The 23,502-nt window shown below is 33.6% G+C and overlaps 1 protein-coding gene across 1 annotated transcript in view; it reads right to left on the bottom strand.

The window, feature by feature from the left end:
• The window catches only part of ed (hemicentin protein echinoid), a 164,590-nt gene that overhangs the window by 83,239 nt on the left and 57,849 nt on the right, over nt 1-23,502 (bottom strand). The gene's annotated exons all lie outside the window — the stretch shown is intronic.

Raw genomic sequence — 23,502 nt, 5'->3', positions numbered from 1 at the left:
TATTTTGCCACCTTGTTACAGTGTACATTTTGAATATGGGCCGACGTAAAATAAATAATGACATTACCTCGTATGGATTACCAGTACAGAGGTTATACTAACTTCGTAATAACCCTTAACGAGGTGACATAATCCAATTTTAATCAACTCACATACTACCTATCAAAGTAAGTCGTGAACTTAAAGATCCTATTTACAGCCCGCATGGAGCTTTGATGAACCAGTTGTTAATTTAGGAAATAGGCACTTAAATTCGTGTACACTACGAAAATAAAAACTAAGTGTAAAACAAGGCGGTATTCTTTCGAGAAAATTCAAAACATAATTATATTCAACTGTTTGTATGCGTACCAATTTTATAAAGCATTCTTAAATATAATAATAGTAAAATAAAATTAATATTAGCAGAGGAAGAGAGAGAAAAAGTAGCATTATGAAGTGTTTCAAATACTTGAAAGTGGTCAAATCTTGAGTCAGAATAATCAATTGGCTAAAAATATTTGCAAAGACAAAGTGGTGTGGCGTTCTATTCTCTCTGCCTGCCACTGCGGCGAAGGGTTGTTATGGTTACTTGGTTATAATTATCAAATTCAGGTTCATCGTCAACAACATATGAAAGATTTGCGGTCTGATCACACGCCTATCTTCACACATATTCGTAGCATAAGCGACATAAGTGTAATTCTCAAGGAGAAAACAAAATATATTTTTTATTCGAGTAAATATTACTTTGTATTAATTTTCAATTTTATTTATTAATATAAATAAAATATAAAATATGCGTCTCAAAAAACCGATTCGAAAAATTAAATATAAAAATAAAAAGACGTATAAATTCCGTTTTATAAAAAAAAAATGTTAAATGTGAATGAGCATCGCCGTATACCTTTGAGTCTCTTAAAAATGTCACATATGGTACTCACATTGGAAAGTTTCAATGGAATTTCTTTATTCGAGCGCACATCGCGCCACACAACACCGGGATAAGAGCAGAAGCATCTTAGGCTTGTGATATTATCTAGATGAGGCACATCTTATCATCCACTTCAATATTATTGGAGCAAAGGAAGTTCGTATAAGTGGGACCTGATAAGGAATAAGCCGCCAGAAAAACTACGCGAAGAATCCTTTTTAAAACCGTTACTAACTTCGAAGCGCTTCAAAGAGAGTCAATGTCCGTTTGCAAGGAGATATACAAATCTATAGGTTTCCACTTGAAGAAGAATATTCGGATTTACTTACAGTAGCATCCAAAGAAACTACGTATTTAAATTTTAATATCTTTTCATATTCATTGCCAATCTTATCAATATCTAAGTCAAGATATATGTATTTTGAATATTAAAATCAAACACTGATTTTCTTTAAAAACATGATAATTGTTAAGCCATGTTAAGGCATTATGAAACAACTGTAGACGAAACAATTATCGCGAATTTCATTTTTGTTTTTTTTTTAATCCTTCATGTAACTAACGGAGTAATCAATCACCTTGCCTTCATGTAAGTAACGATCAATTTAAAACTGTATCAACATGATACAGTGCCCTTTGCACTATTGGGTGCGGATAAGGGTTACAAGAAGAAGTAGACCCTTAAAATCAGAATGACATTCGTATGATAATGCCATTCGAAATGCCAGGAATGCCGTGAATGCCAGAAAAATGATATTCGTTTGATAATACCCTAACAATGCGAAACAATTGTCACAATATATTTTTTTATGTGTTTTTGTTATTAAAATACAACATAGTAGACTCAAAAAATCTGTGTTTGATATAAAATTAATACATCACTTAAACTCAGTGTTCCATTTCAATATTTCAAGTTTAGAGTTCTTCAAATTAAACGCCAAATCAATAACTAAAGATATACGAGTATAATTCAATTTCAAAGGCACACAAATATTTTTTTTTTACTTTAAAAAGTAGGTAATAAAGTAGGCCGAGTTTTGTTATAACTTCACAGCAATTTTCTAACAATTAAACCTGCATGAATTCCATCGTGTTTTATTTCTCTCGGTAGGCTTTAATGCTCCCAATAAAATGGTGCTCTCGCCATCGGAGCAGCCGCCGACCCTTTAATCACTTTACCGTAGACCACGGGTATTCAACCCGCGGCCCGCGGGCGGCATGCGGCCCGCGACGCCCTTACGTGCGGCCCGCGGTCATGTATGAAAAATATATTTTAAAATCAGTAATATATTTGTAATACACGGTTTCATACATCAACAAAATGTATGCCCTCAAGTATTATCTATGAGCTAAGTCATGCATGTTGTTATAAAAGAACTGAACAATATCCGTTCGCACGCTTTTCAGCATTGCCAATTTAAAGAAATCTAAAAAATATCGAAAACCATTTAAGGTGTAACTTCATTGATAGATTTAGAATAATTAAGTTAGCGGAAAAGAAACTCAAATCTCGCACTGAGGGGCTATTGATAAATTGGTTGTATTTATAATAAAATTGTTAATATTGTTTGATTTATGTGCTCTAATCAATAATTTTGATTGTTAAAATTTTTTTAAATGTTTATTACTATACAAATACAATTTTTGTTGGTTCAATGTGTATTTTCTTCACACATGTGGTCGTAGTAATGTTTATTTCTTCACAATTATCCTAATTGTAATTTCTGATTACCTCTGCATTCGAATTATTTATAATACTTACAAAAAATCAATTACAGCATGAAATTCGTTGTTACAATTTTTTCTAATGTCTGTATGCGGCCCTTGGGAAAATTTTAGGTCATCAATGCGGCCCGGGTGCAATTTGGGTTGGCCAGGCCTGCCGTAGACGAATCGAATGGCCGAAAAGTTACAGCGATCAAAATATGAATTGTTGGCGGCGTGTACCTTCCGCCTTCCACCTTCCCTCCGGGCCACGTACTGATAAGGCAGAGTTATTATGGCGCGTAAGCGATAAAAAGGGTTTTATAATCAAACAATATATAAATGGGCCGGAGTCGAATGGGCGACTTAACTCGGAGATTTATAACTAAACTAAGATGGCGGCCGGTATTCTTATCGTGCCTGTTTAATAACACGAACGACTACCGGCTCAGGAGGGGCTCGACGTGGTATCATGCGGGTTGTGACTCGATGAAAATCCAAACCCAGCTTCGGTTTGTACCTTCCATGCTCTCCGGAGCTTTAAACTAATCGAAGGTTTACATTTTATAGTAAACCGGTAAGCAATTCTCCGCTAAAACCCGACGGTATTGTGGATAACACATTCAATACATATTGCATTCTGTGGGTCACTACTTTGAACATGATCTGGACCTATTCGCATGGCATGGATTCAAATCAGCACTGAAAATCAGAATACAGCAGTAATAGAGAATTGTAATGGAATAAAATCGATCAGTTTTTCCTGTAAATTCACGTGATCCAATCCAGCATTAAAAGTGCTTAAATAAAATGCTGCTACGACTCGATAAGTCGTTCAAAACAATATTTTGTTTGTCATTTTTTGGTGCTTGTATCGATTCAGGCAAGGTACGTTAGGTGTACGTGTACTTATAAATGTATTTTTCGGCAAAATTTGAAGAAAAAATCCGTTGACGTAAAGGATAAGCCCTTCTTAATATAATCCCTTCATCATAACACAATACAAGCAGTTATCACAGAACTAATCCCGCCGAAGGAATGGACCCGCCGACCCGAGGCTTAATATTTAGCTTTCTAAACCACGTTAGAATGTTGACCCTGACACCTTCTTATAAACAGCTTAAGTTCGCTCGAGGTTTCATCTCTTTCCAAAAGCTATTTAAACGGGGAGTAGGTGGAATTTCATCTGGAAAGGCCGAATTTGCGGCGCACTCTCTCCTAACACTTAAATGGCTGAAAAACATTCCAGAAGGCGCGCTTTCCGTGAAGCGTAATTGTAGCCCGGGTGAAGATTTTCTTTTTTATTTCTCCCGGAGAGAGATCGGCTTCGGGGATAAGATTTATGGCGTGACATTACCTCTGTATGCGACATGATAATTATTCAAACTAGATTAGCCTTCACTAGGGAAAATTTTCATATTTTATTTGCAACATTTTCGGTCTTCGAGGTACTCATATTTATAAACGCGAAGGCAATAAATCATACGAGTTTAATATAAAATTGTAGGTAAACAGCGTGATTCTGGAATTGTTCATAAGGCGGAAAACGTAGTTTCAGCTCTCTCGGGACATACTCACTTATTTGTTTTATTTAACTTAATATTTCTTACACAAGGGTATCAGTAAAATCGGCTATAAAATATTTTATTAGTACAGAATTCCGTCGCTTAAAATTCCGCGGCACGTAAAGAAATAAACGCCTATGAAAGATGTTTCAACAATATCCAAAGACTGAAAAAAAAGATTGAAAAAAATAGCTTACATTTTCTAAAAATGTTATCAAGAAATGAAATCTGATCTTGAGAAAACTTTTCGGAATAATTTTATTACATTTTTCAACTTTGTACGTTTGGAAGAATTTATATTTTAATAAGTTAACAGGCACTTACCTTACTTTGAACTTACAATTGAAATCAGTTAACGAGAGCGCTTAAAATGAAATCAAGTTGAATATAAAAAGTTTCCGGTATTCCAAGGAGAAAACGTTATTTGTAAGTGAAAATAAGTTTATCAAGCATCATTAATTTTCTTTAGGAGGATACAAATTGTTGTGCCCCTACCCCCGTCCATTGGTGTATAGGGCACCGCATCCGACAGACACGGTGCAAACTTGAACGTGAATTATAACGTACTTAATTCGTTCCAGGAGCAAGTTCGTTACGTAAAACGCGTTTTACCATAACAATACACGTTAAAAATTTATTCAGACCTGAAGATGGAAGTTTAGCTCCCGAAACTAGTAGTCATATGTAAATAAACTCAAGTGGTATAAAAACAAGTGTTTCCTTAATCATTTTAACATGTCTTACCACCTATTAAATGCCGAAACAATAAATAAAATGATCATATAGTAACATTTTGAGTGTGTCCAAATACTTGTTCACTAAATCTGGATTATCTCCAATTACAGGAGTTTTTTTCATATTATTTTTTGACATCTCATCAAAGATGAAGAAGAATATGGAAAATAAATTAAATAACTCCTGTAATTGGAGATAATCCAGATTTAGTGTATTTGGACACACTTAAAATGTTGTAAATAAATTATCTGGTCAAATTATTAGCTTAAATAATAAAAATGAAAATGCCATTTTCTGGCGTTTCTCATGTGTGTGATTTTAATCCAGGATTCGGACCTCACATACTAATAAAAGAGTTTCTGCTTAGTAAAAAGCTTCTTTACATCTCACAAATAGATGTCTCTAGTGAAGTTCTAGTGACTCAAGAACAAGGTTTCTAAGTTGGTTCATATGTTATATATAGAACTTCCAAGAATTTGAGTAGTGTGGTTGTCAATAATGGGTAGAATTGGTGAATGTTACACGTGTGTAAAGTGTAAAGTGTAAAGCGTAAACCAGCCTATGACGGTCGTCAGCCCCGTAAATGCCCAGACTTCCATATTCTTCTTCATCTTTGATGAGATGTCAAAAAATAGTATCATATAGTAATTAATAATATTGAGAATATAACTAATTTACGGTTTGCCCAATGGACAGGGTAAATTGGACTCATTGCTGACACGGTTCTCAAAGAAATGCGTTAATGAACTTGCTCAATTATCGCCTCAAATATTAATAAATTAAGCCCTTTTTATTCGGGATCCGTTTGTAAGAACTTGCATGAATGCGGAGTGCATACTAAGAAAACGGGAAAGGACTCTGAATGAGAATCTCCAGTGACGTCATTAGCGATTAACTCTGTTCAGGCGGAAGTCCTTCAGCTGTAACCGCAGTCTTAGCGAACTCAAAGCAAATTCATTTAAAAGAGCTCGTGCCAATTTTTATAGCTGGTTTTTCTTCGGATTCTTACACGGCACTGCGGTCACACGGGTACTGAAAGACTAAAAAAAAAGCTAAAAAAATATGTTGCTAGCGTATGAAATGCAATAAAAAAGGTTTTCCGTCTTACTTTAAAATAATTTCAACGAAGAAATGTTTGGATGAAAAGAGTGAAAATTTCACTATTAAATTATTATAGGTACTCGGCATACTATAAATTTAAATCATAATTTATTTGTCTATTCCTAAATGGAGCCTAACTTTTTATAGGGGTTTATTTATTATTTTCTTTTAAAGTACTATGTAATAGCAAAAGAAACTTTTATAATATATTTACTATGTATACAAATAAATATATCTCAGTTCGTTTAATCAATACATGTTTTTATTTCAAATCTGTGATACAAATATAGATATTTACGAAGATATTATAATATATGAATAGAAATTAAACCATTGCTTGTATTGTGTGGCAAAATTAATCAATATTTAGTGAACAAAGGGATGAAATGAGTCATCAGAAAAATTAATAATAATTACTTACGTAGACAGTAGTGAGAATAATACTCACTTTTAGGCAGTACGAGTAAATAATAGAAAACAGAAATACTTTTGAAATTTACTTTGCGATAGTTTATATATACAGGAAGATCTAATAACCATGCTTAATTCTGCAAGTAATGATAGACCTGCCATATTTAAAAAAAAAATTCCGAAAGTCACATGGTTATCTAGATTCCAACGCTGAAAAAACTTTACTTCATCTCAGTTTCTTGTATGGTAACGCTATTAATGAAGGCATTATTGTAACTGAATGCATCGAAACACGTGTCACAATAGATTTTAAGAAATAGTGGTATTTACCAAGTAAAATTTTAATTCAAAATGGATAAATATTCCCACAAAGTGACTCAATTGGTGAAATTAAACATAATAGTTGACTGTTAAAATAAAGTATAAAATATTTTTTTTTAAAGAAACGGAATTGCTTTATTTGATGCAAATTTAAAAGAAATCTTCATCGAACTTTAATTAAATAAACTTCAAATATTGGATGGTTCTAGATATTTATTCAAAACAAACTCATGTATTTAGTCTAGTTTTCTTTATTATCATTTCTTTCAATTAGACAAAACAATAAAAATGAACATCTTAAAGTAGCTTACAAATAATGACCATTGTAGATTAATATTATTACTAAAGTAGTGTCGGACTGTAAGTAAAGTTATAACGAAGCATGGTTATTTTTCACGATAGAAAGAAAAACAAGTTTTTTTTTCGTTAAAAAAAATTACAGTCTAAAACATTGATACTCATAGACGTTTCCCGGTTAATAACGTCTTTACCCAGAACTGTGGTTATTTTTTACATTCCCACCACTATCGTATAGCGGTCGGATACAGAATACGGGCGAATCCCATTTGCATTGGATGAAGTAAGATGCGTATATAGAAGTAGTTGAATAAAAAAATCTACATTTTTATACCGATCACGGCAGTAACGAGGTTTTTCCAGCACCTACGAAGCATTCTCATAACTTTTTTATTTGTACTTTTTGTTTATCTTAGGTAAAAAAAGAAAATAGAGGCGAAGTATTATTGGAAATCCAATGTAAAAGTAGAAGTTATGATACTTTCAATAGGTACCATCAATTTAAATGTTTTGGTATTTGTATTAACTTTGTAGTTTTGATAAATAAATGGTAATAATTATTTAACTTATAAAAATACACAGGTGGGTGTTGTGAACTCATATGTATGTACTATCTCACGAGATTGATCAATATACTGTATCTAGGAGTTCCAAAATTTTGTGTAATGTGGTTGTCAATCGTCGGTAGGAATGGTGAATGTTACACGTGTGTAAAGTGATCAATTTACTAGTCTATGACAGATCATAAGCCCTGAAAATTACTAGACTTCCATATTCTTCGTCATCTATGTTGAGATGAAAAAAGTTATAAAAGGCATCTTCATATATATTTTTTCTTAAATTTACAATGACAGTTTCGGGTGTATGTCGTCCTCCGACCGACAAGTGACACGAAACCTTGATGTTATGAATACAAAAATATTGTTTGGCGCCAGAATATTTTAAACTATACCTACTTTATTCCAACATTTTGGGGTTGAGTATATCGTTTTTCATGGAAGAAAATAATGGAGGAGAGAGCACAATTTATAAGAAACAAACACAGAAGTGAAGAGGATTTAAATGATATATTTTCTATTATATAATAGAGAATTTGAATTTGAATTGATTTTCGATTGCAATTACATTTAAAAAACAAATTATTCATTTTATCAACTGATTCGTCAGTCATTTTGGGGTAATATCTTTATTTTTTTTTTAAATTTACTTAGTGTATACCACTTTTTCGACGCATTTGAAGCATCAATATCAACATCATGAAAAAACGTTGCACAATGATATTGAATGCATCGAAACACGTATCATAATAGGCTTTAATAAATAATTTATTTACCAAGTAAAATTTGAAAACAGACTTTATTCATTCTAAATTCATTGTTGTGACTTTATGATTCCCATGGTGTAAAAGTTAAATGTTTAATGGAATGAGAATTAAAATTGATGTTATTGTCAATAACATGGTCTGTCAATTATAGTGTAATTACTAGATAACGAAACCATAATATAGAAATATGTACATTTAACTAAAGTAAATAATTTATCAGTAATTATGAAGTATTACGTTGTACATCGTAAATGCCGAAACCATTAGGAAAAATGTCAGTATATGTTACTCTCTCAATTGGAAACTGGAACGTTAGACTGATCAATAATATAATACAGCAAGGTCTTGTGCATTGCATTGAAAGATAATATTTAAATTAAATTAAATACAATTGTAATTGAAATGTAACTTTGTTTTAAAATCACTATAAATATTTTATAATAACTTAATTATAATGTCTACCGGTTTCGAAGCTAACCGCTTCTTTATCAAGACTGATTAATACTAAAACACTATGTACTTAACAAAATTCATAATATTTTGACGGTTAGGCAAAGGAGCTTGGGTAGATCTCAAGTGGCTTTATTTTTTGTGTTGATTGGCAGTCACAGTCAAAAGGGATCAGGTATGATGATTGATTGGAAACATATTTAATAACGGACTTTTAGAAAAATCATTTACTTGTGTATTTATTAATTGCGTAATATTATTAACTGCATTTTTAATTACTAATATTTCTAAGTAATGTAATTTAAGTCCCCTTTTGCGTGTGTATAATATATTTAGACCTTTATTTTATTTTTTTATCAAATGAGTGATTATTTTCTATTAGGTGATTGGCAAATTCAGAGCAATTATTATTATTTAGACATCTTGTATGCTGTTTACATCGGAATTTAAAATTTCTAGATATTTTTCCTATACTTATATAAGCTGGGACACGACGAGCACTGTAAGGAATAAATTCCTGATTTATTATAATTATCGACGTAATCTATATTACTTCTTAATATTCAATTACAATTCCAAATTATTTTAAGCAATATATTTTTAAAATATACTTCAGAGTGAACAACCAAAAAAATACATATTATAAATTCACTTATGTTCTCTTCCGTAATTTGGGTAAATTAGGGGAACGAAAATAATTACGAAAATATTTTCGCTGGTAAGTTTAATAAAAACAAAACTGATTTTTCGGGATCAAAATATGTCGGAAGTGGTTGTGCGTATTTTTTTATAACGTTTGACATTTGGTTTTTAATTTTCTCTCAAAATCCTGCGTGTTAATCTGTCAATAGAAAAAGGCTTTCATAAAATCTCGGCCTCTGCCATCTATGTTGATATTTACAAAGGGTAGCTTCCATGCCGGCAGCGGTGATAAAAATTAAAATGTTAAGCATTTTTTTATATATTGTAGCGACGCGGCAGATTTCAGGGAAGGGAGCATTTAAACGGAGGAGCGAGAGGTTCGTTAAAATTAATTGCCGACCCTTGGCCTTACACACGATGTTGATGTCGAAACTATGGCGACAGAGTCGAGCGTTTTGCCGGTAAAAGGGGTTATCAGTCGAATTGCGAAAGAATACAAAGTCGGTGAATAACAATATTCGACATTTTCAGTGTGTCCAAATACTTGTTTACAAAGTTTATGATTTAAAACTGAATGAATTAAACATAACTCCTAATTGGAGATCTAGATTTGTGAACAAGTATTTGGACACACTCAACACTTGTGAACAAGTATTTGGACACAAAATGTTGTAAAACAATTATTCATTTTTCAAACCCTTATCTGCACCCCAATGGTGCATAGGGCACTGCATTATATAAACAGTGTTATCTTGATCGTTAACACACGAAGGAAAGGTGATCAGCCCTCCGCTTCAGGTACCAGTCCGGGGTAGTATTAAATAAATATTAGATTTAAAAAAATCACTTATATTTATTTGACCCCCCTGGGAATCGAACCCGGGACCTCCAGAACGGTAGCCGAGCGTGCTGACCATTACACTACGGAGACGGAAATTAACTTGTCAAATTATAAAGTAAAAATAAAAATGAAAAGGGTATTTTCTAGCGTTTCTCGAGTGTGTGAATATTATCCAGGATTCGGACTTAACATACAATTGAAAGCGTTTCAGCTTAATAAAAGGCTACTTTCATCTCACAGTAGATGTCTCTAGTGAAGTTTTAGTAATTCAAACACAATGTTTCAAAATTGGATCATATACATAGAATTTCCAAGAATTTCATTAGTGTGGTTGTCTATGAAATGTAGAATTGATGAATGTTACACTTGTGTAAAGTGATCACTTAAACCAGCCTATGGCAGTCGCAAGCCCCGTAAATGCCCAGACTTCCATATTCTTCTTCTTCTATGTTGAGATGTCAAAAAATAATTTAACAATATTCGACACTGGATACGAGTATGAAAATGATATTGCGGTTAGTGACGCGCTGTGAGATTAGCAATTCGTGTTGAATACCGGTAGCCGATCCCACATTCGCAGTTCTCGATACGCCCTGACTGCTAATATTGTAATACGGTCCGCGTCTAGAAATTGTCCAGCCACACTCGAGTATCCTATTGCATTTTATTTCTCACAGTTCTTCTCACTGAAGCTTAACTTTTCTCAATAAACTCGGCGATAATATTAAATTTCCAATGACATATATGCAAATGGCTCCGACGAACGGGTTAACAATGTTATTTTATTCATCTAGCGAAGAACATAAAATATAAATATACAATATATATTAGCTTTTTTCTGTTAAAATAAAGCAATAATAATTACAATATTTCAGGCGAATGCATAATTCCTTGTTTATTTTTATATATCCATCCTTGTTCAGATAAGTATCCTTATTATTTTATTTATAGATTTGGCGTTTAATTTGCAGTTAAAATTAATTAATTTGCAGCAAAACTCCGTTTTAATTTATGTATTAAATGTCATATCAAACACTGATTTAACATCTAATACATAAAACATATTTAAAAAAAAGTATACTTCATGTATTATAGTATATAAAAATTGGCTTCGGCCATTAATAAAGGAAAAAATGTATTGGAAGTCGATAGGAATAAAATGTGTTCAAAAAACCATACTAAATAAAATTTGTATGAGAAGATGTATGAATGTGGATAGGCTAGGAATGTTTGTAAAGACAGGGTAATATAGCGATCTATTCTCTCAGCCTACCCCTAAGGAGGCGTGGTGGTTGGTTAGTTATATAAATCGGCTTTAATTGTCCGAAGGTAATGCAAGTGTTTTTTTATGTTTCTTTTTCATACACGCATCTTTATTTCTAACATTTTGAGTGTGTCCAAATACTTGTTCACAAAATCTGGATTACCTCCAATTACAGGAGTTACTTTCATATTATTTTTTGACATCTCATCAAAGATGAAGAGGAATATGGAAGTCTGGGCATAAAAAAGCTTCTTTACATCTCACCAATAGATGTCTCTAGTGAAGTTCTAGTGATTCAAGAACAAAGTTTCTAAATTGGTTCATATATATAGAACTTCCAAGAATTTGAGTAGTGTGGTTGTCAATAATGGGTAGAATTGGTGAATGTTACACGTGTGTAAAGTGATCACTTAAACCAGCCTATGACGGTCGTCAGCCCCGTAAATGCCCAGACTTCCATATTCTTCTTCATCTTTGATGAGATGTCAAAAAATAACATCTTTATTTCATTCGATTCAGCCAATTTTTATGTGTCGCACATATGCCGCGAGCATGGGTATGTATGCGGGATGTGTTTATGGCGATACACAACAACACTATCATAAAATGCGTGGAATAGAAAAGGTTTACGTTGTATAGCACATAAACATTAGAGGGCAGGCAAAATTTTATTAAACATTGGTTTATTTTATGAGATACGTATACCGAGATTACTCGATAGAACCTAAATATTTTATGCGGGATCTTTTGGCTAAATTGTGAAGATCGCCCGGGCAAAATTAAGTAATAAAGTCCGCGCCATACAGCGTAAAGCTTTCAATACCAATTTATCGGCACTTATACAAGTATTCTATTTGGGAGAAATTGATTTTTTTTTGCGGAAGAGATAAAGTCCTCCTATTTTCCACGGAAGACATTCTGGAGGAAATCAATTGTGGAATCAAGATTTGAGACCGAAAGAGAATCCGACTGAAAGCTTTTAAACACTATGCGGTCTATTTAGGGGACTGAAAAATCTCTACGCGATAACTTAACGTCATCAAACTAAGCATCAAAATTTTGTTCAAAGTTGAAAATTTGTAATTTACTATAGCTCGTTCGGAGAAAGTTATTAGTAAAATCTAACTTCAAAGGGAATAAGTGAGGACCTTCGATCATTCGAATTCACATCAAAATAATAGCCTAATAAGGCCCTCCCACGGTGGCTGGGAGGGGCGGGAAAAGGAATAAAAATTACGCGAATTGGAAAAGGAAAAGAAGAAGAACGCCAGGGAAATGCGAAAGGAGTTGTAATAAGTTATCAGACCCCGAACAAAGGGAAATGGGAGGGAAAGAGAAAATTGATTTCCAACTCGGAAGGTTTGGAGCGATCAATCGAGGGTATTAGAGTCCTCTGCTCACATCTGTATTCTCCAATAAACATATATAAAGTTTTCGAATTACTTGAAGTTGGACTTGAGCAATTAAATTTTCCGAGCCCCGTTTGCTTATGTCATGTCCCTTTGTACAAGGACGACCTTTATTCCGAGTCATATTTATTACGAGTTTTCGTATTCAGGGCGCGCTGTTACTAGATGCTGGATCGCTATGGCGTGTTTTGAAAAGTTTAACAGGCACCTAATGGCAAATCGTTTTAGCGTTGAATTATTGATTCAGAAAGTAACGCTTATGTCTAACATTATTTACTTTTGTAACGAAAGTATGTACAATTTATCAATTGATTTAATAAGTAACCCTGTAAAATAATGAAACAATGGACAGTAAATTTGTATCGATAAACAGGTTAAAGTATTTATCGATCTACAGCCTAGTAAGGTTACATTATGTTCTATGTAATTCTACACAAATGCGAACTTTGTATTAGGCGGTATAGAATGTAATTGGAAAAATACGTGTAGCAAATACACCGATGTTAAGCTCCGAACGCCATAGTATCGAGCGTAATGGAAACAAATTACACTTTACTTTGTTTTATATAAGCTCTTTGTCCAACTCGGCACCGTAATAGAATCCTCTTTATTGCTACAATCAACCGCTGATTAATCTCCTAAGCTCTTCTCTCAACCTTTAGTGCCGGCCGAGGGCCCGAGTAACTGCCTCCCGAGGACAGGTTGACGCCGGGACGTCACACAAGATCGGGAGATCAGAACTACAAACGGCAAATGAAGGTGGGACGAGGAAGGAGGCTGCAAACCCCCAAGTCAGCCGATAGCCGATCAGGCGGACTACAAGAATAGACGCAAATAAACGGTAAAACCGTACGTGTGCGGTCAGCGTATTGCTAATAGATTCGTCCACAGGCGGTAGCATTTTATCCTCAATTCTAAAACTTCAATTAATCAAAATACACGTTATGTTAATGAGGGAATCTCCATTAACAAAGGCATGTTATTCAAAGTAGGATGATGAAGTATTAAAAATCCATTTGGCCCCCGAGAATTGACTTGCCCATTTTTGAGTGAAGTTAAAATCTTTCCAACACTCTCGGGTTTAGAGTTCCGCCACGCCTTCTGACGGGTTCTGTAATTAAAGCAAAACAGGTCTCCCAGGACTCCATCCTCGGGGCAGCGTAGGACGGAGGGCGGGATAACTTCAGGGGCTGCCCACCAGACATCCAACTAACTTTGCGCTTTAATTTATTAAAGATTCAACGAAAAACTTCATAAATAAAAAATATCAACAATGTTCTTTTATATTTCTAAAGACTAGTGATTTGTCGTTTACGCAGTGTATATACATTATCAAACCTTTATCCCCACCCCAATGGTGAATAGGACACTGCATTATATAAAAACAGAGTTATCTTAATCGTTAACACGAAGGAAAGGTGATCAGCCCTCCGCTTCAGGTGCCAGTCCAGGGTAATATTGAATAGAGTGAAATCACTTATATTTATTTGACCCCCCCCTGGGAATCGAACCCGGGAACTTCAGAATGGTAGCCGAGCGTGCTGACCATTACACTACGGAGGCGGACAAACAAGTACGTATAAACATAACCTTAATATTGAGACATTCGACACACAGAACTAACGCGGGAAAAGCCTTTTTTGCCCGATATGTGGGTCAATGCGGCTAAAATATTTCCGCACCGATTTGGCAATCTTTTTCGTCGCTAGAACAAAAAACATTTCGCACTCTACAACTAAAAAAAACAAGCGAAATAACAATTCGGAGAAAGCCGTCGTACTGAAGTTGATGGATACTTAAATAAAGGAAAAAACTTTGAAAAATTGATTTAATCCTAGCAACCCTGGTAATAATTTAGGGCTCGGTCTACTCGGACGGCTTCCTTGGTGGCAAAAGAACGGGTTTTTTGTGCCTTCGCCCGAAAACAATTTAAGTAATCACATTTACGGGACGAGCGAATGGAAGATTATATTTTTGATTAGATGAACACATCGCGGGACCGGGATCCTCTCGGGACGAGACCAGATTTGTCGGGATTCCTTGTTTACTCTGAGTTATGGGACATCATTTAAATAACAAGATTTTCCACTCTTTACAAAATTATTTCGAAACTGAAAATAACTTTGCACATATCACAACCTCTCACATCAAAACCTACATGCACTGAGAGACTAAAAAACATGTTTTTCATTACCTGTTGACGTATTATGAATTGTGATTTGATGTTTAATTTAAAAGCCCTAGAGGTATTTAACGAAAGCTGTGCTCCACAAAATGACCCATACTATTAGTTCCTCTCTATAGTGTGTTGGGTCACAGCCTGGAGATCAAGGGTTCGATTCCCAGAGGGGTTAAAATAAGCATCTGTGATTTTTCAACTATTATATTAATTAAATATTACCCTGGATTGGACCCTAAAGTGCAAGACCGATCACCATGCATTCATGTAATTAAATATATAGATAACACTGTGCCGACGGGATCCAGTGCCTTATGCACTATTAGTTCGGATAATGGTAAGAAGTAGAATTATTATTATTCCGGTAGTATAATCTGAGATTGAAATGAGACATTCAAATCCTCTCAAGAACTTCGACATCGTTTCGCCATAAAATCATATTATACAAACCGTCATATTGAAATATTCATAAACCGTGTATAAAGTTCAGTACATCTGTAAAGGATTCATCAAGACAGATACGGCAGTATAAGGGATAATACAGTCCCAAATGAGTGTGGTAGACCTATCTTTTTACTATAATAGTACTTGATGGCTATACTGAAGTTTACCAACAAACTGTACAACTAACGTCTTCGCGCGTATCCAACTATTATCTCTAGTAACTAACTTAATGCTGAACACCGCAAATAAAGATGGAATCTGCTCTATGGGCAATACAAGAGAAATATTTAGACCTGTATTAGATGAATTATATATTCCTGTTAACAGTTTAATCTTGTAACGAAAAGTGAGAATAACCTGTTCTTTCACTCATATATTAATAAAATTACAATTTTCCCAATAAATTACCGCCAAAATAAAAACAAAAACAAAAGCATCCTTTCCAAGATGACAATTTTTTATTGGTAAGAAAATTTGTAAGTACTTACCTGTAAGTGGAATCCCTATTTTCGTTATATCTATGGTACTTTTCTATTAGTCAATTCAATATCAAATCACTTTACACATTGTTAAACCCGGTTTTAATTGAAGTTTTATGTCATTTATTATAACCCTTATCCGCACCCAATGGTGGATGGGATACTGCATCAAATTGACGCAGTGTTATCTTGATCATTACTTACATGAAGGCAAGGCGATCACTCTTGCGCTTCAGGAACCAGTCCAGGGTAATATTAAATAAATATTACAATGTAAAATCCCTAATATTTATTTTCACACCCCTGGGAATCGAACCCGGGACCTCCAGCACGGTAGCTAAACACGCTGATCATTACACCACGGAGGCGGACTATAAATCTAGAAATCCATAAATAGAATTAAAATCAAGCGTATGTACGCAGTAGGCGAGCATGTTTACCTAACACAAACATAATTTTCAATAACATATCAAATAAATTCCGTTTTATGTTATCTTTAATCTGTACTTTTGGGTGAAATTCTACGTCAACAGGTTAAGGTTTATTAAAAGAGATTATATAAAGAAACACACGCCAACCTTTTAACTTAATATATATAATACCTACGCGATACATTTCGCCCGGAGCTTTTGTAAACGGGTTGTCCTGAATAAGAATGTCAAAAAACGTTATTTTTATCATTGCTTTTAAATCGATAGAAAAACTATCTAAGAATATGTTTGCAAAGTGACAGAGTCAAAAGCAGACGTATGTCGAGCCAGATATACAACCGCTCGCATTGTTATTGAAAAGTTTGAAACGCGTTTTCTCCAGTTTTTACAATATTTTCACGATTATTCTTAATTGGCCGGCTAAAAAACTAAACGGATTATTTAATTAAACTAACATTTTTTTACTTCAATATCAAATTTTCATCCAAGAAACTAAAAAAATTGACAAAAAATTACATACACGAATAATTGCTATAGCAAAAAAATAATACTTTTTTTCGTTCACCTAGATGAAAAATGTATGATTAATAATAAATCCTTCTTTGATTTTTTTTATTTTTGTCAAAAATTACGAATTAGTTTTTTCCCGCCGATGACTTCATCAACAAGACGCCGAGGAAATCTGTTTTATATATTTTTTATTCTTTAAAATATTTTTTTTTGTATAAATAAAAAAATATATAAAACCATTCATTTCTTTCTATTCCTACTAACAAAATCTTTGAAACATGCTCTTTTACAACGTTCTAATTCAGGACCCTCCCGTAAGAGGATTTTTAACCTAATTTAGAGGCCTTAAGTAATCAATGAACCTATTCCCATGGTAGTGAAGGTCAAACCTGTCATGCGGAAATGTGCATGATAGCTTTTATATTTTTACATTACCCAATGAAGTGTAGCTACAGAAATGGCGCATAAACATAATTTAGCATATACTTTGGTTACAACCCTCAGTCCCATAGGTGCTTTCCAATCCCAGAAGCGTTGGTGCTTTATAATAAGGTATTGTTAGTACCAATTCTAGCGAATCATTCCTACCGAGGGTAAACCAACCCCATACAATCAATATGTCTTAATATAATATAAGTACACGTCTTTAGCAGGTAACTAAATGTTGTGTTATGGTAAATGGAAGTGGAGTTCGTGATTAGTGTGTAACTAGAGATTCGTGTGAATTAGAAGTGAATTAGATTAGGGAAGATATTACAATTCAAATTGAATATTAAGTTCATAATCTAGATTGTTTAGAGCGCTGATAGAACTCATTTTATTGGCATTATAAAGCAATTTACCGCTTAAATATTGTTAACGAATTTGCGTTTGACATTGGATTTGCAATGATGTACGTGAAAATGAAAATCATCCCTTAGGTAACAAATACCAGCAAAAACTGACTAACTAACCATCACGCTGCTTCCCCCAGGATATATACAGAGTGAATAGAACGCTGTCTCTGCAAATATTCTTCAACTTCATGCATCTCCTCATACATACCCCTAATTATTCCGACTACTGACCTAGCCGCTTCCAAGTATTTGACGTAATTGATCATGTAAAGTCTCTCCTGTTAAAAACTACATTCGCCTCATACACTTTCCGTACTCATTCGATCCACATGTCCAAACGATTTCAACAATTTTATCCATAATGCTTATCTCATTCAGCCTTGCGTTCTTAGCTTATTTCACCATTTCAATACATTATACGTCGTTTTGCCGCGCTTTTGTCTAATGGATCGCATTTCAACTACATTCAGTCTATTTTCATCCTACTATTGCTAATTCCATACATAAATTATCAAAATACCATCATTCTTCTATAAAAAAAAGAGTGTTTTGTTGAAAATTCGCAAACAGAAAACAAAGTAAAAAGTTTCGGTAAAAATGTATAAAAGGGGGAAGTTCTTAAATTAAAGAAAAACTCTTCAACAGATTGAATGTTACCAAGTTTATAGACTGCGGCATTTTAAGCCGAAACGTCCAAAGTCTGGAAAATTCACCGAGCAGCTACTTCTCAACTAAGTAACTTGTTGCCCGAAGCGTCTTCGTATCTCATTGTTCCAGAAGAAGGAAGAGTTAAAAAAACACGAGCACGAGGAAACAGCGCGCCATACACTTCAACCGATCGAGTATCTTTTGTACAGATCACGTATTCTGTTTCTTAAAGCCACAATACGTGCAAAGAAAAATAATGAACAACGAAACCACTGCGACTGGAGGTGAAAAAACAACCCGGGAGGGGCAAGTTAATGAGAAATAGGTACTACTCACTGCGGTCCGTGCTAAGCCGAGTTAATTCGAGGTAAGGTTAGTGGAGTCAAATACTCGTCTAACCGTACCTGCTGAACTGATGGAAAAAAAATACAGCAACGAAGACAGTATTTATTCAATTGGCATATGTACGCCTAATGGGGCTACAAAAATATACAATATAAAAATATATTCAAAAACAATACTAATAAAATTTCATTTTCATTATTTAACTCGGCAGTCATTTTGGGGAAACCAGAAACATCAAATCTATCCATTTTTAATTTAAGTTTTACTTGGTGAATCCCACTATTTCTTTAAATCTATTATGACACGTGTTTCGATGCATTTCGCATCACTTTGAAAACACCGTACGGTGTAAAAGCGCACTAAAAGTGCAAAGATGGTACGTACACATAAAATTGATAAATTTAATGATAACGGTAAAAAATATATTTAGATTATTTTTCAACATGTTTTTTCGATTTCTGAAAACTTGTGGCAAAAGTCACGAGATAAATTATAGAGTTGGGCGATAAATGACCGGCCATAAATAAGTCGAAAGACTTGAACCCTTCGATAAAAAGGTGGATGGACATAAAATGAATGTCAGTAATGTCACCCATCCACGAAAAAAACATAAAACAAATGAGGCAGGGGTGAACTAGATCGAATCCTTTTATTTTAACGACCATCGTAATGGAAACTATCAAAACAAATGCGGTTTTCTAACGAATCATCCTGGGACTAGAAAAAAAAACAAATGTCCTATATTTGAATTTATGTGTACTATTATATATATTTTTGTTTTTTTTTCACTAGGAATCAATCAGCCAAAACAGGATAAGCTGTTTGAGTGTGCATTTTAAAGAAATTTGCACGCGATTGTGCGTGTTTTCTTAAACTTGGTATCCAATTTATAACGGAGGAAAAACATTTAACCTCTAAAAAGATAACCATGCAATATGGAAACCAGGGTATCAAGATAAACGGTGTAAATTATCAAAAAGATTTTTGTAAATAACGTAGGCGTTGTAGTCTAAAAAACATTATTTTTTTAAAAAGGGGAACATCGTTTAAAATAATATTATAATTGGTCTATTCTTCACAAGCGGTTAAGGATTATTTGTTACAACCAAAAACAGAGATTTAAATATGAAAATAATATATTTTTAATTTAAAGTTTTATATCACTTGGTATACATGACTATTAATTAAAATCTATTGTGACACGCGATTTGATGAATCCCGCATTGCTCTCAATCACTGTATTGCGGAATGCATCGAAACACGTGTCACAATAGATTAAAGAAAATAGTGGTACTTACCCGAGTGCAATTTGAAAAAATTGTCTGATATTACCAAAAAGTGATGAATCAATTAATGAAAAGATTTTTTTTTCATCTAAATTCGTTAAGAATTTAAAAAAGGTAAAATACTTAAATTTATTTCATTAGTAACAAAAATTATAACATTTTGAGTGTGTCCAAATACTTGTTCACAAAATCTGGATTATCTCCAATTACAGGAGATATTTTCATATTATTTTTGACATCTCATCAAAATGCCAGACTTCCATATTCTTCTTCATCTTTGATGAGATGTCAAAAATAATATAAAAATTATAACGGTCAAAGTGAATTGCAAGTGCAAGAAATATAGTCAACGAAAAATTTATTTTTTTTGTTAAAAAATTCATTAAACATAACGTAACGAATTGCGTTTATATGGATTTAAAGCACTCGGAATACAAGCGGTGAAAGTCAACCTATTCCATTATCTTACTGAATTTTTCTTTCTAAAACAAATTCAAGTATTAGAAGGATTCGTAAATACAAATACAAGTAGGTTTATATTTACCATAAATAAAGACTCTTGTGTATAACTGGATGCTTTAGGTGGAACATACCTGTAACAAATAAAAAATCACAATTAGTAAACGGATATAAGATAAACAAATGCTTAATAAAACGACTTAACGTAATTCCATAATTGAATGTCACATTATGTGCTCAAAATACCGTTGCAATAATTTTATCAGCACGACTCGGTAAACACTGCTTACTGCGTTACCTTGAATATGAATGCATAGTTTCACGGATGTGTGTCACAAATATGTTATGAAGTAACAATGAGTAAACCTCGCGTCGTTCCGCTACAGTACTCTATGCACCACTTGCGTGCACTTAGAAGATATTATTTATTGATTCGGCATTAGCTTTGTGGAATGAAATGATTATTTTATTAAAATTAAACACTTGAATATACCACTTTAATGAGTTTTATTTATATTTACGACTAGTTTCGAAAAAGACAGATGTTTTCATCTTCTGGTACAAATTGAAACAAACGAACAAAAATATATTTAGGTGTATATATAGGTTAATAAATATAGGGAGGGGGTTAAGGAACAAGATTTTTTGTAAAAGGAAACATTTCCATTCGTTGTTAAACAGATTGATTAACATCCCCCTTAATACTTTTAATTATAATCGTGAATTGAATGTTATTAAACAAATAGCCATAGATAAGGGATATGATATAACGTTAATAAATATAATGTTAAAAAAGAAAATAAAAAATAATTTGACTAAGAAATACTTATACTCAGCATGCAACAAAGAATCAAAAAACAAATGTTGGTCCAAATCAGTCATCAAAATTTCGGTTACAAAATCATTGTTGGCCAGTGATATCATTTCTATGATTTAAGAATAATACCTTATCCTTAAGAGAAGAATCATCTTTCTCTTTCTTCAGACGCCTTGTATTTAATATTTCGTTTAGTACATACATACATCAATTATTCGCTGGAATTGACAGAGGCGTGTTGGGCCTAACGATAAATTAGAGACAATGGAAGCAAATATTCGAGTTGAGAAAACAATAGGCAACTGATTGTTATTATGATAAGTAGTTGGGCATGCGGCACTCTTAATGCGGAGAAAGTCACTGACACGCTTCGGATGCTGATCCGAGGACCTCCATCTCGAAACATCGCAGAATAATAAGAAAACTAACTAACTAAACATCACGCCGCTTCCCCGTAATGGTAGACAAAGAGAATTGAACGCCACACTACCCTGTTCTCTTCAAACTTTCTTCGCCTTCTCCCGCATTCATGCATCTCCTCATTATCTCTGCAAGAATATGCAGAGAGAATGGAGCGCCACATTCACCAATTTCACCCATGAGTGAAAACCACACTACTTCTCAAATTTTTGGAATTCTGGATATATAATGATCAATCTCCTGACACAGTACATGTGAGTTCACAACAGCCATCTATGTTGAATTTATGAAAGCTTTTATTAAGCAGACTCTTTTATTTGCTTGCAAGATCCTCCTTAGTATAGAAAATCTAGATTTGTGAACAAGTATTCGGACACACTTAAAATGTTGTTAATTCTTCATCTAGGTTGAAATATCAATAATCAAGCCATTTGATTCGAATCGCTACATATTTGCCGAACAATATCAAAGGTAACGATTATTGTGGGGGAAAAATTGGCCTTAAATTCATGACAAAGTATTATATGCATAATAATAGATTGCTCTATTTCCGTGTAGTTTCGACAATAAGCTAATCAGCGTGTCGGCAAGTCCGCAACCGTCCACAGCAGCAAGCCAACAGGCGAGCGCGTGCGCAAAGCGTGACAGTTGCTGCCTTAGACCCTAATGTCCTCATCACGATTATGTACTTAACTTTTTCAATGACTTTTTAAATAAGATTTACGTTTTAGAAGACATCTACGTGGTACGAGTATTTCCAAAAAAAAACACTTTAAATAATTCTCCTTAGCTGGAATAATCGCCTTAATTAATAGTGCTTTCGCTTACCATGTTCGTCATGGAAATCAAGGATATTTGATAGCCCCCAACTTCATTTTCTTTAAGACCTTTTTTTAAAGATTTTTTTGCTTAAAATACCGTTTTTGTATTGAAAACGTTTTTTTTGCGAAATAAATATACGATTTTGAAAAGACAGTTATTGAACGGTAAGGAATAAAAAAAATATTTATCAATATAAAAACGTTGTTCTAAGAAAAAATTCAATTGCGTCAAAAGAAAATTCATTTGCGATTTATCGTATATTGGACCTTAAGTCAGCGTTTAGTTCTTATTATTGAATTATTATATGGTACGTTTTACATAGTATAAGATAGTATAAGACGATATTTCGTAAAAATTGTGGTATTTAAATTAACATTTTATTATTATTCATATTAAAATTTAAAGCTTGAAATAGATGTTTAGAATAAGATGTTATGAAAATATGAAACATGAAATTAAACCTCGATTCGTAGAAAGTCAAACGTGTATCTTTTTTTTTTTTTGATTTGTTTTGATTTGTTTTGAAATACGTCGAGAAAGATAAGATACGAATACTCGCGCTGCTTAGGTCTATTATCGCAGGATACAATCTCGGAACTACAAAGACGTGTTCGCTGCATCTGTCGAGTGCTGTGTTCCTTCGTAGCCTAAACATTATTCATCTCGACTCATTCGACGTGATCATTACTAGACCCGGGGATATTACACTTTCACGTAGGATAGAAATAAGAGATGACTATCTTTCGAAAAGTAGAAAAGAGAATATACTCGTACACAAAGAAGGATCTAAGTACTCTTTTTGTGCCAAGTAGACTACACTCATAAGTGAGTTTCTAGTTCGTACTCTAG

Source organism: Brachycentrus maculatus, unplaced genomic scaffold (assembly GCF_059751285.1).
Source record: "Brachycentrus maculatus isolate JH-2025_06_01 unplaced genomic scaffold, ASM5975128v1 h1tg000039l, whole genome shotgun sequence".
NCBI classification, from domain to species: Eukaryota; Metazoa; Arthropoda; class Insecta; order Trichoptera; family Brachycentridae; genus Brachycentrus; species Brachycentrus maculatus.
This window is presented reverse-complemented; position numbering and strand designations above follow the sequence as displayed.